This window comes from Triturus cristatus, chromosome 12 (genome assembly GCF_964204655.1).
Source record: "Triturus cristatus chromosome 12, aTriCri1.1, whole genome shotgun sequence".
NCBI lineage: Eukaryota > Metazoa > Chordata > Amphibia > Caudata > Salamandridae > Triturus > Triturus cristatus.
The window spans coordinates 119,117,760-119,134,108 of NC_140595.1; the positions used below are offsets into that span (position 1 = coordinate 119,117,760).

Consider the following 16,349-nt stretch of genomic DNA (forward strand, 5'->3'; position numbering starts at 1 on the left):
CTTTTCCGGTCCACCCGTTATCTGGCGTGCAAAATCTTCTGCCAGCTCCTCTAGGCCGGGGAACCATATCTTCTCCTGTATCCTCGCCTTCATCTTCGTGGCGCCCTGGTGTCCTCCGTGGGCCAACTCCGTCACATGGTGTCTCAGTACCTTTGGAATTACAATGCGGGACCCACGCAGGAGTAGCCCCTCTGGGGTGGAACTGAACTCATCTTGCCCTCTACACATCTTTGCCAGGTTCTCTTTATCTTCTCCTGGCCAGTGGTTGGTGTCCCAAAGGAAGTCTCGCCATGTGCTACTTAGGATCAGTGCTCGTACCCGCACGATGATAGGATCTGCTTCAGCCACCTCTTTGAAGTCTTCCAAGCGTAAAGCTCAGAGGCAGGCCGAGATCATTCTGATGTAATCCTCCAATGTCTTCACAGCTGTCTTGAGTCTCTGTGGTGTACCATGGAAGGTGGTGGTCACCTTCTGATTTTCAGATTGTACCGGCACTCACAACCGTCCACGAAGGGGTATCAGCATCTGACTCCCGCATGTGAAGGATTAGGCTTCGAACAGTTTTGCTCCAACATACTTATATGAGTTGAGCACAAATATCCTTTAGCTCGTCGTCTGCTGTGTACGTGCTCGTTAGTTCGCATAACCTAGCGTAAAAGGTGTCCTTGGATTCCCATTCTCGTTGGCGAGCTTGACACAGTTGAAACCTTTCAAGGTCGGGGTTTAGCTGGGGATCAAAGTGGGCATTGAGTGCTCTTACCACTGCGTCATAGTCTGTAGTTGATCCCGTGTTGAGTAGGTGTTTGGTGGAGGAGTAGTGATATTTTGACAGTACCATCTGTCTCCCTTGAGGCAACAAAGTAGTTCTCCAGCTACCCGAGCCATATTTTCCCTGTCGGGGATGCTGTTGCGGGATCAGCCAGTTCGCTAAATGGTGGCAACACCCCCTGTGAGGGCGTGTTGCATGGGGTTTAGCTGATGGGGCTGGGCTTCGTCCACCATGCTGGGTGTGTCTCTGGGCTTTAGGTTGGCAGCCTGGGTGTTGAATGTCCATTGGTGGGTGCCACATACCTGTTTCAGCAGCTTTTTTGGTGCTGGTGTGTACTTTGGTTGGAGGCACTTGGTAGGCGGTATCACTTCCTTGAAGCTGAATATGATTGTTTTCCCAATAGTGTTCTGACTAATATTTGTCTACCTCTATTCCCTGAGTTTAAACAGTTATCTCTTTATTTCTTCTTCTCCTTCTTTCCTTTCCTTTCCTTACTTGTAGCTGCCACTGTTTGTTTGTGTAGCCATGTGGTGTCTCGATCCAGCAGAGAGCTTGGGGAAGGCTGGGCGTGGTGTGGATTCCTTCTGCCTTTTTTTTTCTCTCTCTGGTCCTGCTAGGGGAGCGTGTGCTGGGGAGAGATGGGGCGGGGGCAGTACTCCAAGAGCACGTGCTGTGAAGGGGAGACCGTGCGGCCACAGCGCTTGACCTCCTTGTCAACTGGAGGAAGCGGGAGCTGGCTGCAACAGAATTGTCCTCTGCTCACGCACAGCGGTGCCGGAATTAACTCGACCACAACGATGATGCTTGTGGTGTCGCAGGTGGGTTGCGGTGTAGGGTGCGTGGGCTTGGCCGCACATCGTCTCCAGTGCTGCGAGGCCCTAAATACTCTCTGCAGCAGACACACGAGGCATACACGTTAGTTGCCGATGAGAAGTTAAACATCTGGCTCACCAACTCGCTTGATGCTCTCCTCCCCAAGAAGAAACAACTCACCAGGGGTAAGAGAGTGGGATCGGCGCCCTGGTACACATTGGAGTTGAGAACTTTGAGGAAGGGTTGCAAGAGGTTGGAACGGACCTGGAGGAAAGATTGGAGCGAAACGAGCCGGAGAGAATATCGGGCGGCTCTTAGTACCTACAAATCTGCTATTCGGGTAGCTAAATCTGTGTTCTTTGAGGAGAGAATAGGCTCTGCGGCCAACTCCTCAAAAGAATCGTTTAGGGTTATCAAAGAACTTCTTAAAACTCCCGAACCTCAAGTCATTCACGATGACCCCCGTGAGAAATGCTCCGAACTTGCTTCCTTCTTTAAAACCAAAATAGACAACATCTTGGCATCTCTCCCTCGTCTAGCCGAGGAGACTCCCTCTGGTGGTAACCCAGAGTCTCAGCCCAGGGTGCAGACAGCGGAGCTGGTTTCTTTCGGACCTGTTACTGTGGAAGAAGTTCTCACAGTCTTGATGACCATGAAAAGTGGTTCCCCTAAAGACCCTGCACCAATGAAATATCTTAAGCAGGTAGCCCCTACCATCGGTGGCCCAGTGACGGACTTGATAAATTTATCTTTTACCCAAGGAGTGGTGCCCCTGAGTTGGAAGGGAGCGGTTGTCAAGGCTCTCTTGAAGAAGCCTAACTTGGACCCTGCTGACCTTGCCAACTTCAGGCCTATTTCCCTGCTCCCCGGCCTTAGCAAGGTGGCGGAGAAGTTGGTGAATCGTCGCCTCTCGGGCTTCCTGGAGTCCAACTCCCTTCTGGGTGACTCCCAAACGGGCTTTCGCCCCGGTCAGGGGACCGATACTGCCCTGCTGGCAGTCGTGGAGAATGCCAGGAGCATTTTGGATTCAGGGGGATCGGTGGCAGTGATCCTCCTGGACCTCAGTGCGGCATTTGACACCGTAGACCATCAGGTGCTTCTCCAACGACTGTCGGGGGTAGGGGTCTCTGGGATGGCCCTGAAGTGGTTTGCGTCCTTTTTGGATGGCCGGACGTTTGAGGTGTGGGAAGGCCACAAGAAATCATCATCGGTCCCTCTCCAGTGTGGTGTGCCACAGGGCTCATCGCTGAGCCCTACTCTATTTAACATTTATATGGCCCCCCTGGAGAGTGTGATACTGCCCCTGGGTATCAAGATTATCAGCTATGCTGATGATACTCAGCTGGTGGTAGGTCTTCCCCAGTCGGCTTACCATCCCGACCGGCTGCACACGTGTTTGGATAAGATCTTCACGTGGATGTGTAGCTCAGCACTCAAGCTTAACGGCTCCAAAACGGAACTGATGATGCTGGGGAATTCCCCTCCCTCCTTATCTCCGAGCAGCTGGCCTAGCTGCCTGGGTGCGGCTCCCACCCCCAAACAGGAGATCAAGAGCTTGGGGGTGTGGTTGGAGCAGGACCTTGCCTTTAAGACACACGCTAAAAAGACCGCAGGCGTGTGCTTTGGTCTGCTCCGATCAGCCCGGAAGATCTTACCTCTCCTCCCAGTGGCCTCCAGGAGGTTACTCATCCAGGGGCTTATCATCTCTCGGCTGGACTTCAGTAACGCGTTGTTTCTGGGGGCTCCAGAGTCCACCCTAAATAAACTGCAGCAAGTGCAGAATGCGGCCGCTAGGCTCCTGATGGACCTTCCCAGGCATCAGTCTGCCCGACCTGCGCTGAAGGCGCTGCACTGGCTCCCCGTTAGGGAGAGGGTGAAATTCAAGGCGCTTTGTATGGCCCATAAAATCCTGCAGGGGAAAGGCCCACCTATCCTACGGGATATGGTTCAACCCTATAAGGCCTCCCGTTCCCTCCGTTCAGACCATCAACATCTGCTGCAGGTCATGAGGGCAAGGAAGGTAAGAACTGGGGGCAGAAGATTTTCCATCAATGTGGCCATCTTGTGGAACTCTCTTCCTCTGTACTTGCGCTCGGAAACAAGTTTCTTACGCCTCCGCAAGCTGTTAAAAACTCACCTGTTTCCTGCTTAACTCCGGTGTTTTCGTGTCATGGCGTCTCTCTCTGGATGAGCGCGGGGATGCCCAAGGGTAACCAGGCGCGTTATAAAACTCCTTAATAATAATAATAATACACATTCACTGCCGGTGTCGGAGTGTGACGTCGAGCAGTCCACCTCCTTTTATTTGTTCCCCTCTGGCCACGCCTGGCCAGAGGATGTGGTGCAACTACTTCCGGGTGGTATGCGAGTAGAAGGACCGTTAACCTGCCACATTACTAACGACTGAAAATAGTAAATTGTCTTTTCCTTCTCCCACACCTGTCCGTAAAATAATAAAATATTATTACAAGTTGCATCTCTGAACAAAGTACATATGAAACACCAAAAAAACAGGCATTGGCAATAACAATAGGTCTGGCTTTAACGGAAAGATGGCAGACTGCGATGGAGCTCCGTGAAGGAGGTCCCGGGCTAGGGATCACCATTGGCGTAAACCCCCACCACAAACTGAGGGAAACGATCTTGCGGCAGAGGGAATTCTGGAGATTCCTATCGGCGTGCGGTTAGAAGGAAAAGAGGTGAGTGACCCATGCCACCGGGCAGGAGATGCACGCAGTTCCTCCAGGTGTGGCGGTGAGTCCAGATTTACCGGCCCAGTCTGATCTTCGGTGGAGAGAACTTCACTGGCACCTGACTGCTGCCAGAGCCCTGGACCGCTACCCCAGCTAATTCTCTGCAGGCAAGCGGCGCTGGGAACCAAGAGGCTGTTCTCTTGCATGGGGTCTTGTCTCCATCTTGTAGACTGCCACATCACGATGGAGAAAGTTCCACCAGCCCCAGCCCAAGCTACAGTGGATAGACTCATTCTGGGACCAGTGGTGACAACCAGCTGCCCGTGGAGCCCTTTGACACCACTTCGCTCGATTCCCTGCCACAGGGCCTCTCCTCCATTTTGAAGACTGCCACATCTCGACAGAGGGAGCCGACTGTGTTCCCCAGGGGAAACCAGTTGCTCCTCTGCTCTCGGGCTACTCCATCAGGGCGACTTGCTGGTCCCTTGTCACCACCACTTGTCAGCTGCCCTCCCCCCGCTGCCTAGGTCTCTCTGCATTGATACCACCAAGCGGCACACCGACAACTGATTGGCTTCCACCACCCATTGCCGGCATCCTGCGCACTGATGACCGTCTGGATTCCAATACCCTAGTCTCTTTGCTTCAATGCCGTTGAGCGGCGCACTGTTGACTGTCACGACCTACATACACACTCGACTAATTCTTGGATAGTAGTAAGTCCAGTCTCACTAACTCTGCCTGCTCGCCACCGAGATTTGCCTGCAGGATGGTGGCGGGCCAGGGCTAGCTGCAGAGACTCCCTTTTACTGTCTGGGTCAATATACTGCCTCTCTCGATCGCTTGATGCTGTGCGGGCTGTCAGCCCTGTGTAGCCCCATCCATAGTTGTCAAGGTTTCAGATTGCTTATGGGTGACTTTTTCATATCTTCAGTGCAATTGTCAGTGACATTATCAACTATGGGCCTCATTTATAAAACCCGTCGCATCGCTGCGCCAAAACAGTGATGCAACAGTTTTCACTGCGCCCTCCTTGCAACATGATGGATACGCCGTATTTAACGTACGGTGCTCCATGTCGCAAGGAAAGACAGATACGTCAGGAATCCTGACATATCTGTCTGCGCAAAAGTCACACATTGCTGGAGCTGTGTCACAAGCATGACACAACTCCAGGAATGCGTGGGGGAGGCCTATCCTTTATGCACTGCGTAAGGTTTTGACGCAATGGCGTCCTAGAAGTGGCTCACTGAAATCTTATAGATTTCAATGCGCCACTTCTAATGAGGCTTTTATGCGGGGGAACGCCCACCTTGCACACATTTTACCTAGCACAGGTATAATGTAGCGCAGAGGTTTACAAAGTGACCCATCTACCTAGATGTGTCCCTTTGTAAATAGGGCACAACGGGGCACATTTTTATGCTGCCGATGCGTCATAAAAAGTGTCGCACCGGCGGCTTAAAAGTGTCGCAAGGGCTCATAAATAAGCCCCTATGAGTGGCCCTTTCTCGCAAATTATATGATGTTACTCACACTTAGTAGGAGCATGTTAAAGCATCCAAGAATTCTGATTCCATAGGTGTGACATTTCGGTGTTTGCAGTGCTCAAGTGTGATATCTGATTGCCTTATGTGCGACAGTGGAATGATATTTTATGGTGAGTACAGGCAAGCAGTTTGTCCATTTAATGAGTGCACGTCCCTAGCACCTCCCTGTACACACACTAAACATAAGCGCAGCTCAGCAAAGTTGTGTGCATATGCCTATGATGGGCCAAAATGTACTGTCTGTAGTGTAGGATTTACCAGCTCCTGCACATAAATGCAGTTCACTAGGCTCTCTTATACCATGCTTATATTCATTTCCTAGTATCCACCGTAAACATCCTATATACTCGGTTACCATGTATCTGTACTCTGTTACCATGTATACTGTTGCATGCACTGTTCCTAAGTTGACACACCCTACCGTAACTACCTCAAACCTATACTGCCCACATCTCTTACTGTTTATTTTATACCTCTAACTTACTCTGTTGCCATGTATCTGAGCTTGCCCCATGTAACGACATATACTCCTTATGTAACTCGCGCAACTGCTACTGTTTACTGTATACTCCTTGTGTATACTGGGACTATGTATTTGTGCATATATGCTCTTTTGCACATTCAACGCCTACTCTATATGTAAATCGTGCAACTGCTACCGTTTATCTAATCCCCCCATGCACAATGTTGCATACACCGTTTCCAAGTCGACACACCCTAGTGTAACTACCTCAGAACCTTACCGACCACTTTTCCTACTATCCACCTTATACGTCTGTTAGCATGTATCTGTGCTTACCCCATTCAACTGCATTTACTCCATATGTAACTCAAGCTATTGCTAGTGTTTGTTTACTTCCTGTGTATATTGTGGCTGTGCATTTATTCCACATGCAACTCCTGCAACTGCTAGTGTTTATCTTATCCCTCTCGTGTATATTGCGGCTATGTATTGTGCCTGCCACATGTTTGTATTTACCCCATGTTTAACTCTTGTAACTGTGACTTTGCCATCTTTGTAAAGCGCTCTGCAACCTTTGGGTCGAGTTCACGCTCTGCATAACTCTATAAGTAAAATACATTAATAAAATAAACATGGTAATGTGAAGTGTTACAAGTAAATAGCATGGGAATGGTTATGTATTTGGTATGGAAGCAAAAAACAGAAGAATAATATTGGTGTTGGTTAAAAGGCCAAGTGAGAGTTGTCAAGCCAGACCTAAATATCCATGTAGGTTAGTGACTGCCCTCCTCAGTAGTGTCCTGCTGCCACATATAAACACCAGAAATGTTCCAGTTCTCTAAGACACTTTTATAGCATTACAGTGTTGTGTGTGCCCTCGAACATTCGAGCTCAGGCACCTGTTGAAATAAACAAAATGACCACAGCTGTGTGGGGGTAAGCACTTTTTTTGTGGAAGCACACAACCTCTGTCCATTTAAAACATGTACTCCTGGCTCCCAACATGAGGGCGGAGCCAACCCTCTTCTCTGGTGATGCTCATGTCATTGTCTGGCGACAGCTGTGCTATCAAGCCAGACCATAAACACAATTGGAAGAAAGTGCTGTAGCTCTTTCACTGTTGGCGTCACACATTGATCCAGTCACTGCAGTGGGCCATTTCACTTAAAGGGCCAGGCATATTAAGATTAGATTCTCAAAAATTGGTTGCAAATTGGGCACTCATTGTTAATGACTCCAGTGAAATCTTGTTAACCAATCTATGCACTGTTATGTCAATTTGCAAAATCACCATTCGGAGTGGCTTGCAATCCACTCTGCCTCATAAATGTTAAGAAGATATATTGCACATTTCTTCCACCACAACAATGGTGACCTGCTGGGGTCAACAGACCACCATATCTGTGATTTAAGTTAAATAATGTTTTTTTTTCTTTAATAAAGCTTATTTTTCTTAAAGAAGCAGGGTTGTGTTTAAATAAAAATGTTTATCTTTCTTTTTAATGTTTGAGAGTTTGCAGAGGTTCTGTGGACCACTGCCTACTCCCCAACAAAAATTTTTTTTAGCATTCACAAAATGGAAGAGTTCCTAAGTTGGACCCCTTCCTCTTGGTGAATGGGTTTGTGACTGAATTTGCAGGCACAAACCATTGATACATTGCATTGGGAATCACAATTTGGAAGGGACATCCTAAACACACCCCTTCCACATTGTGATTCGCTAAGCACTTCTATGCCCATTTTGTGATTCAGCAACCACTTACTGAAACGCAAAATAAGTTTAGCATATAGTAAAAAGCCACTTAATGGTACAAACCCTGTGGTATAATCAATCACAGATTTTATGAACGCTAAATGGCTTAGTACATCTGGCCCAACGTGAGCTAAGTTTATATTCAGTCTCTGCCACAGTTTTGGGGTGCCCTTGTCTTAAGTAGTGGAAGAACTGGAACAAATAATATTTTACGACCTCAGATCGCGGTTAATAGTTGATTGTCACAGAACCTTTCAGGCATGTGCAGCCCCATGTGTTGACATATCTAAAGTAAACAACAAAACATAACGTAATAACCTACACAAAGCATCATCATAACAGAATTAAAACAAAACAGAGTACATCTGAACAAAATAGTCAAAACAGACCGCGACACAATTGCAGTACAATACATTAAAATCACATTGCAATAATGCAGCGCATAAACACAGCAGCACAAAAATAATAAAACACCTCACTACCACAACAAAATGGCACACAGTAAATATATACAAATGTTCTTGGCACACACATTACCACCTCCAAAAAAAAAATGTGTTTGGAGCAAGTAATACCTTCACTTGCCACAAAGAACATGAAATAGCGTCAGTCAGAAATGTTTTGTGACCTGTCCCAAATCCTTGCCTTAACTGCTGCCCAAGGCCCAGTGTGAGCTGAACCAGCAACAGTATGTCATCAGTAGTGCATACTCTATGCTAGCCTGATGTTATTGAACCCGTTTGGGATCTCCAGGCCATAGAAGTCCAAGTTACCCAGTTCCAGAGAGCAGGCTATAACAAGTATCCAGCGGAGCAGATGTTAGTAGGAATAGGCATTTGCTCTTCACAACATTTCTGTCAGCTCTTATCAGTTTCCAATACCTAATTAGTGTGTTCACCAACTTTGGTGGGGACCTTTTTTTTGTTGGAAAACTTCTCCTGGCTGCACGCATTTATGATACGTCTACTAAAGCTGTTCACACTGTTTAGGCTCCATTCACAGTCACGATAAGATCTCTTCCCATGGATAAGGCAGACAGCTTCTAACAGTATGCTGGAATGCTTGCTTTGTATTACTTAGTTGTGGTAGGCAGATGCTTTAGCCTTAGAACGTTTGTGACATTTCCAATTAATGCCGCAGTACCTTTCTGTGCACTTTGTAGTCATTATTAGATTGATTTTTTTCAACCTAATCTATTTGGTCATTATGGTCAAATTCTAAGTGTTGTAATAAACATTGCATGTTAAAAATTAAGTTAATATACAAGAGCTATGCTATATTTTATTACTAAACAGGCAGCCACAAGTGCAGCTACCTTGCAGACAACAGGTTCATGATTTGAATGGTGCAGCAGGCGCAGTAGCACAGGGACCAAAAGTTGTCAGGACCTCTCTAAACACATAATATTGCTATATTTGACTACTAAACAGGCAATCAGAATTGCAGTTACCTTACAGTTAAAAGGGACTTGATTTGAATGGTGCATCAGGTGCAGTGGCACCGGGGCTAAAAGCTCTAGGGACCCCACTAAACACAGATTATAGCTAAAATTTAAAACTAAACAGGCAGTCACAAAGTACAGTTACCTTGCAGCCAACAGGGTCATGATTTCAATGGTGCAGCAGCTGCAGAGACACCAGAACCAAAAGCTCTAAGCACACCACTAAACACCTAAAATTGCAATATTTTACTTCGAAACAGGCAGTCACAAGTGCAGTTTAACTTGCAGGCAACAGGGTCACGATGTGTATGGTGCAGCAGGTCTAGTGGTACCAGGCCCAAAAGTTGTCAGAACTCCTCTAAACACCTAATATTGCTATATTTTACTTCCAAACAGGCAGTCACAATTGTAGTTAACTTGCAGTTTAAAGAGGATTGATTTAAATGGTGCAGCAGGTGCAGTGGCATCGGGCCCAAAAGTTGTCAGAATTCTTCTAAACACCTAATATTGCTAAATTTTACAACTAAACAGGCAGTCATAAGTGCAATTATCTAGCAAACAATAGGGTCATGAATTCAGTAGCGCAGCAGTTGCAGTGGCACCAGAATCAAAAGTTCCAGGCACCCCACTAAACACCTAATATTGCTATATTTTTCTCCTAAACTGACAACCACGGGTGCAGGTACCTTGCAGACAACAGGGTCATGATTTGAATGGTGCAGCAGGTGCAGTTACACCGGGCCCAAAAGTTGTCAGAACTCCTCCAAACACATAATATTGCTAATACATCAAATAATTCTATTATTTCCCTTTCATTAAATTTTTCAACATTTTGCTATTACTTACCCGCACTCAGGGCTTTAAATGGACCAGTACTCACCGGTACTGAGTACCGGCACTTCTTAGTGTTATGTCTCTGAGTACCGGCACTTCTCTACTGCTGAGGATAGTACCGGTACTCATAAAACGCTGGTGCTGGCGGTCTGTCTCTAACAGCCCAGGCACTTCTGTAGACCTGAGCCGAGCCCCGCTGAACTATTCAGCTTGGGCTCATCTGCATACCGTCGGGGTGTTCACCATCACGCTGTGTTGCAAACACAGAAATCCAGGCAGCTGATGATGGCGCTATTAAGAAAGCCGTAGGAGGTAACCAGGTTCAAATAGATTTAATTATCCCACCTGATTCTTTTGTTAAGTGTCTGCTTATGCCTGTCTGCTTGCCTGTGATTGTTTTTGTGTGAGAGAAATACGAGAGAAAGGGGGAGAGAATAGAGACACTCATGGAAGGTATATCAAAGGAAATGTGTGGAATGCTTGTGTGTGCGCGTCTGCTTGTTTCTTTCTGTGTTGCTTGAGAATATATAGTATTGTGCCAAGCAACAGCAATTAACAGTATTGATGTTGCACATATTAAAAAACAAGGAAATGTTAAAATATCACAGCGTTTGGCTTTCCTTGTGTAATGAGTAAACAAACCTTCTTTGTTTATTGAAAGACATTTCTCATATGTTTTGGTATGTGCTGCAAGTAGTATAGAAGTCAAGATGTATCGCCATGACTACTCCTAAGCCCCGCCCCCAAGCCCCGCCCACTCGTCAGCCACATTTAAATGAGTACCTGCACTATTTTTCCCCCATTTAAAGCACTGCCCTCACTATACCACTAGTAAGAGCACAATATATTGGCTTTTTGTACATAAACAAGTCATAATACTTTAACAGACTTTCTGTAACTTATATTGTACAACTACTCAGCAAGCTACAACTTACAGCACAAAACAGCTTATTATTAATCGCATAGGTGAAACCGAATGCATTTGCCAATGCTTGTTTAACAAACCTGCCTGGTTTTGTGTAGATGTCAATCCTATTTCTTATACTCTGCACTTTCTTTCTCACTGTCTCACTCTTGCAGGTTCTTTTTCATCCCTGCTGTCTATTTCTGTGCATATTTTCTCTCTGGAAAAGGTGAGGCGCAGCGGCCAGGGTGCCTGACTTCAGCCCACATGGCTCATGGTTCGCCTGGAAGAGGTGTGGCACAGCGGCCAGGGTGCCTGACTTCAGCCCACATGGCTCATGGTTCGCCTGGAAGAGGTGTGGCACAGCGGCCAGGGTGCCTGGCTTCAGCCCACATGGCTCATGATTCGCCTGGAAGAGGTGTGGCACAGCGGCCAGGGTGCCTGACTTCAGCCCACATGGTTCATGGCTCGCCTGGAAGAGGTGTGGCACAGCGGCCAGGGTGCCTGACTTCAGCCCACATGGTTCATGGTTCCCTGGAAGAGGTGTGGCACAGCGGCCAGGGTGCCTGACTTCAGCCCACATGGTTCATGGCTCGCCTGGAAGAGGTGTGGCACAGCGGCCAGGGTGCCTGACTTCAGCCCACATGGTTCATGGCTCGCCTGGAAGAGGTGTGGCACAGCGGCCAGGGTGCCTGACTTCAGCCCACATGGTTCATGGCTCGCCTGGAAGAGGTGTGGCACAGCAGCCAGGGTGCCTGACTTCAGCCCACCTGGTTCATGGTTCCCTGGAAGAGGTGTGGCACAGCGGCCAGGGCGCCTGACTTCAGCCCACATGGTACATGGTTCGCCTGGAAGAGGTGTGGCACAGCGGCCAGGGCAATATCTCGTTTAATCTTCCCGCTGGTCCCCGTAGCTGTGCTCGTTATAAATGCTGGTATTTAAATTTTTCCTTTCCTAGGTCAAAGTCGAATCCTGAAAAATAAGTCCTAGTTCCCAAAACCGCAGCTGCTCACGACCTTCAACCACGGACGCAAATTGAGCAGCAGCTTCGGGCAACAGGTTCCTTGAAATAAAACAAAACAGTTCTTACCTTGATAATGAAGCTTGTGAAGGAGTCCCGCACCTTGTGACACTGTGGCGTCGTTCAGGTGAGTAAATGTATCTGTTGGCGCACCATGCCCCTTGCAGTAATTACTGACGCCGCTCGGTTACCTCAGGCGAATTCACTTACACAAGATGCCAGGCAAGTTGAAACCCAGAGTTGTGTTTTGAGGGCTTGCGCTCAACATGCCCGCGCGCCTGCTGGTCGAGGCCCTGCCAGTTTGGCACTGGCAGGTGACTTTTTGGCGTTTGCAGTTTAACCCATCGTCTGCTGCATGATCTGAAGCTTTTAACAAAAATACCCAATTGTCTTCTTTACCTCCTAAGGATCAAAAGTTACTAAAAACATGGCAGCACTGCTCTTGCACACTGCAAGGCCCTTCACAAATATTTACTGATCATATTTCAGCTGCTTATTGCTTTATTTAAGGGGTAAATAGGCACTTATGAGGTAAAATATTTTCCCAGGCAGTGTCACCATGTGTAAAAATGACAAAATAATGAAGTAATACTATGACAGACTGTGCAACATCACACCGCATAATTTGCCCGTTCTTGCTACAATATTTAGTCAACCCTGCCATATAATTTGGTCCTCCTCTGCCGCATAATTCCAGTTGTGTTCTTTTTTGGCACAAGACATCACAAAGCGAATTCCCCATGGAGGGCAGTTCTCCTCCACTTGTGTGTTTTCGTTGTTACTATTTATATAGCGCAATAAGCACTTCAAGGGCTTTAGGGCGCGGCAAACGTAAAAAATACAAGATAGTAATGAAAATGAAAACATTTAAGAGAGTCTGCCTTGTGCATCCGATTCATATTTGATAGTGCAGGGTGCAAGCTGGCCCACTGGCAGCAGGGCCAGTTTTAGCGCTGGTGGCGCCAGGTGCGACAATCAGTTTTGGCGCCCTAACATCCCTTGACCGCCTCCTCGGGTTCTCTCACTACCACCTGCAAAAGTGCCCCTTATGTCTCATATCATGAGATATTGCTAAACATAACGCTTCCCTGAGGTCACAGCGCCCCCCTACCACAGGTCAGCACCCAGTGTGACCGCACCAGTCGCACCGCCCTAAAGCCGGCCCTGACTGGCCGACACTGAGACACTGTCACTATTACTTTTCAAGTGAGTAGGTGTTGACTTATTCCTGACTTAGGGCCTGATTTAGACTCTGGAGGTCTGGTTGCTCCGTCAAGGGTGAAGGATATGCTGTTGCCAAAATATAAATCCCATTATATCCTATGGGATTCCTATTTCGACGGACGGGATATCAGTCACCGTTGTGACAGAGTAACCCATCCGCAGAGATCGCAGTCAGGCCCTTGCTCTTGTATAAGCAGGCGACCTCACGCCTTCTCTTAGAAAAAGTTGTGCAAAGCATGTGAAAAAGCAGCAAAATGTGGTTCAGGGTCATCTTTACATTTGTGGGTTTATAGGTCACATGTTCAAACCATGGCAGGGCCAACTCAGCCTTTCACTTTCATCCTTCAGTGATTTGAGTTATAGTAGCATTGGTTAGTTACAGCACATAGCAGGATAGAATTGCAGAAGGAAGGGTTATGGCCAAATAAATTGGTATTTGTGAAGAACTGTGACGGCTCTGTCTCCTGGGGCCCACATTATATTTAGAAGAGGGGGTGTGCAGACCCCTCCCCATGCCTCATAGAGACCCAAAGGGCACCATCTCCAGGGGCCAGAGCAAAGCAGTGTCCCTGAACGGCATCTGCTCTCTACCTGGGAGACAGGGCCGGACTGGCCATATCGGGCACTGGGCGTTTCCCCGGTGGGCCGGTTTTGGGCCTCTGGGGGACCGTTTTTGTTTCCGGGGATGGGAATATCGGCCCCCTGTAACAAAATCAGCCGAAATCAGCCCTAGCAAACAGCTCGGCTGCACCCCTACCCCCACCCCCAGGGGGGGCCGGCCGACAAGTTTGCCAGGGCCGGTTTAGGTTCCCAGTCTGGTCCTGCTGGGAGAGTGCGGACAGGGAATTCAAATTTTCTCTGATCGCATTCTCCCGGGCAGGGAACATAACTTTGCTCCCACCTGGTGGAGCAGGGAAAGTAAACCAGCTTCTGCCAGCACCCAGGATTGGTGCTGGCTGCAGTGGGCAAAAACCACTGGTCTAGGGGCTTCCCCCTGTAGCCCACAGCATTACAGCATGGCACAAGTGTCCCTGGAGAGCACCAGGGCACCCACTGTAAAGAAAAAAATCACTGCCTCTTGACGGCACCCGGTATGGGTGCTAGGGGGACCCGGCCTTGGGACGACCCGCTACATTTCAGCATGTTGTAAGTGGCTGGATGGGAACCAGGACACCCACAGTTAAAAAAAACGATAAAGGAAAGCTGCCGGCACCCAGTATGTGTGGTGCCTGAGGAGCCGGCAGGGGCTATGGAGGCCTTGGTGCTCTCCCCAACAAAACCAACATTTGGCATGTTATGTGTCGCGGTCACCATAAAAAAAGAGCAACTGGACCTTCTAATTTATTATTCACTGCTCCAGGGAAGGAGTGCCCATAATGACTGCATGAGCTTTCAAATTATCTTTTTCGTGTAGCAGCTAGCCAGCAACATTAAAAAAACATTTTAAAAAAACACAATAAGTCTCCTAGGCCATTGAATCCATGACCCCAGGAAAGCTTATTACCACATCTTTTTAAAGGACTTCGAGCTGGTGTTGTATGCTTTTCCGCTGGAGTACAGAGATCCCTTGAGGTTGGTTCCATAGCTGCAATTTTTGGGCTGACAAATGTTTAAAAGAAGACTCATAGACATTAACTTGTTTTTAAAAGATGCTTTATTGAATATATTGTGTGACAATCACTATTACTAAAAATTGCAATGTGTGAATTTATGAAATACACATTTTAATATAGTTATTGGTGACTTTTTGACTGAACCAATACGCATGCTTTATATATGTTGATGTGCTGCTCCTTGGATAAACCAAATATGCCTGCAACGTCATATATTTGGTGTTCTGACCTTTTGACAAAGCCAGTAGTTCTGCCTTACTTAAAATGGCAATTCGCAATAGTACCACGGTGCACTCTGGTTTCAAACAATTTACTCTGTTTTCCCTGTTTTAATCAATGTGCGTCCCTGTCGTTGGCGCTGTGTCTGACAGCGCTATAATAATAATTACTGCAGGAATGCCAGGTTTGGAAAAAAACGCTGCCCGGCTGACGGGCGCACTTAACTCAAAAAACAGACTAGTTTCTCTTCTAATTTTTAAGAGTCTGTTTCCAACACTTTCCAATGAATTCCGAGTCATCAATCATTCATTATTCATCATTTCCTTTTTATTTATTGATTGTGATGATTCTTCTGTTCCAGATACTTTTTAGTATGTGTTACAGTTTAGACTGTGATTGTCTCAAAACCCAAAGCATTTCGGGTCATTAATGACCCTTCCTCAGGGGTCTCATCATGACAGTCTGAAAACAAAAATGAAATGAAAGGCTTCTCAATTCAGCCCTCAAATATCCAAACCAAAGATATGTACATTTATCCATTAGATCACCAGTGTGGTAAGATCGTGACTTAATCCGTTCAAACCACCAGATAGTAGCGACGACAGAATACAGAATGATTAAAAACCTGCAACAAGCAGGGAACTAAAACGCCAGCTCTCAAAAGTGCTCAATGTCAAAAAATGATTTTTACAAAAATACTCTTCAACGTGGTGTGTTTACGACGTGTCCAAAAGAAATCGTGGGGTTAATACACAACTATTCCCAATGATTTATATTCAAGATTATACCACTATTAGTGATTCATGCGTTCGACTGTAAAAGTATTACCCGCAGAAAAACTCTGTGTGATCATGCAACTGAGATAACCACGGTTATATGAAAACTCAAAGTCTTACTGGCTGAGTGTGAACGCGCTATGCTTGGTGGGGTGCGTGTCCTAGTTATTTGACATAACTTTAACTAGTGAATGTCAGTGTTTTTGTTTTGTTCAAAATGATATATCTAAATAGGAATTTTCACCTAACCATAACATCTCTTTAACCAATGGCTCA

At 46.9% G+C, this 16,349-nt stretch overlaps 1 protein-coding gene across 1 annotated transcript in view; it reads right to left on the minus strand.

Moving 5' to 3' along the window:
- Positions 1 to 12,447, minus strand: part of LOC146772821 (protein S100-A2-like) — a 79,261-nt gene extending 66,814 nt beyond the window's left edge. Inside the window, exon 1 of the mRNA XM_085636949.1 lies at positions 12,311 to 12,447. The gene's annotated coding sequence lies outside the window, so the exon portion shown is untranslated. The remainder of the gene's footprint in view (positions 1 to 12,310) is intronic.
- Between the last annotated feature and the right edge of the window lie 3,902 nt (positions 12,448 to 16,349).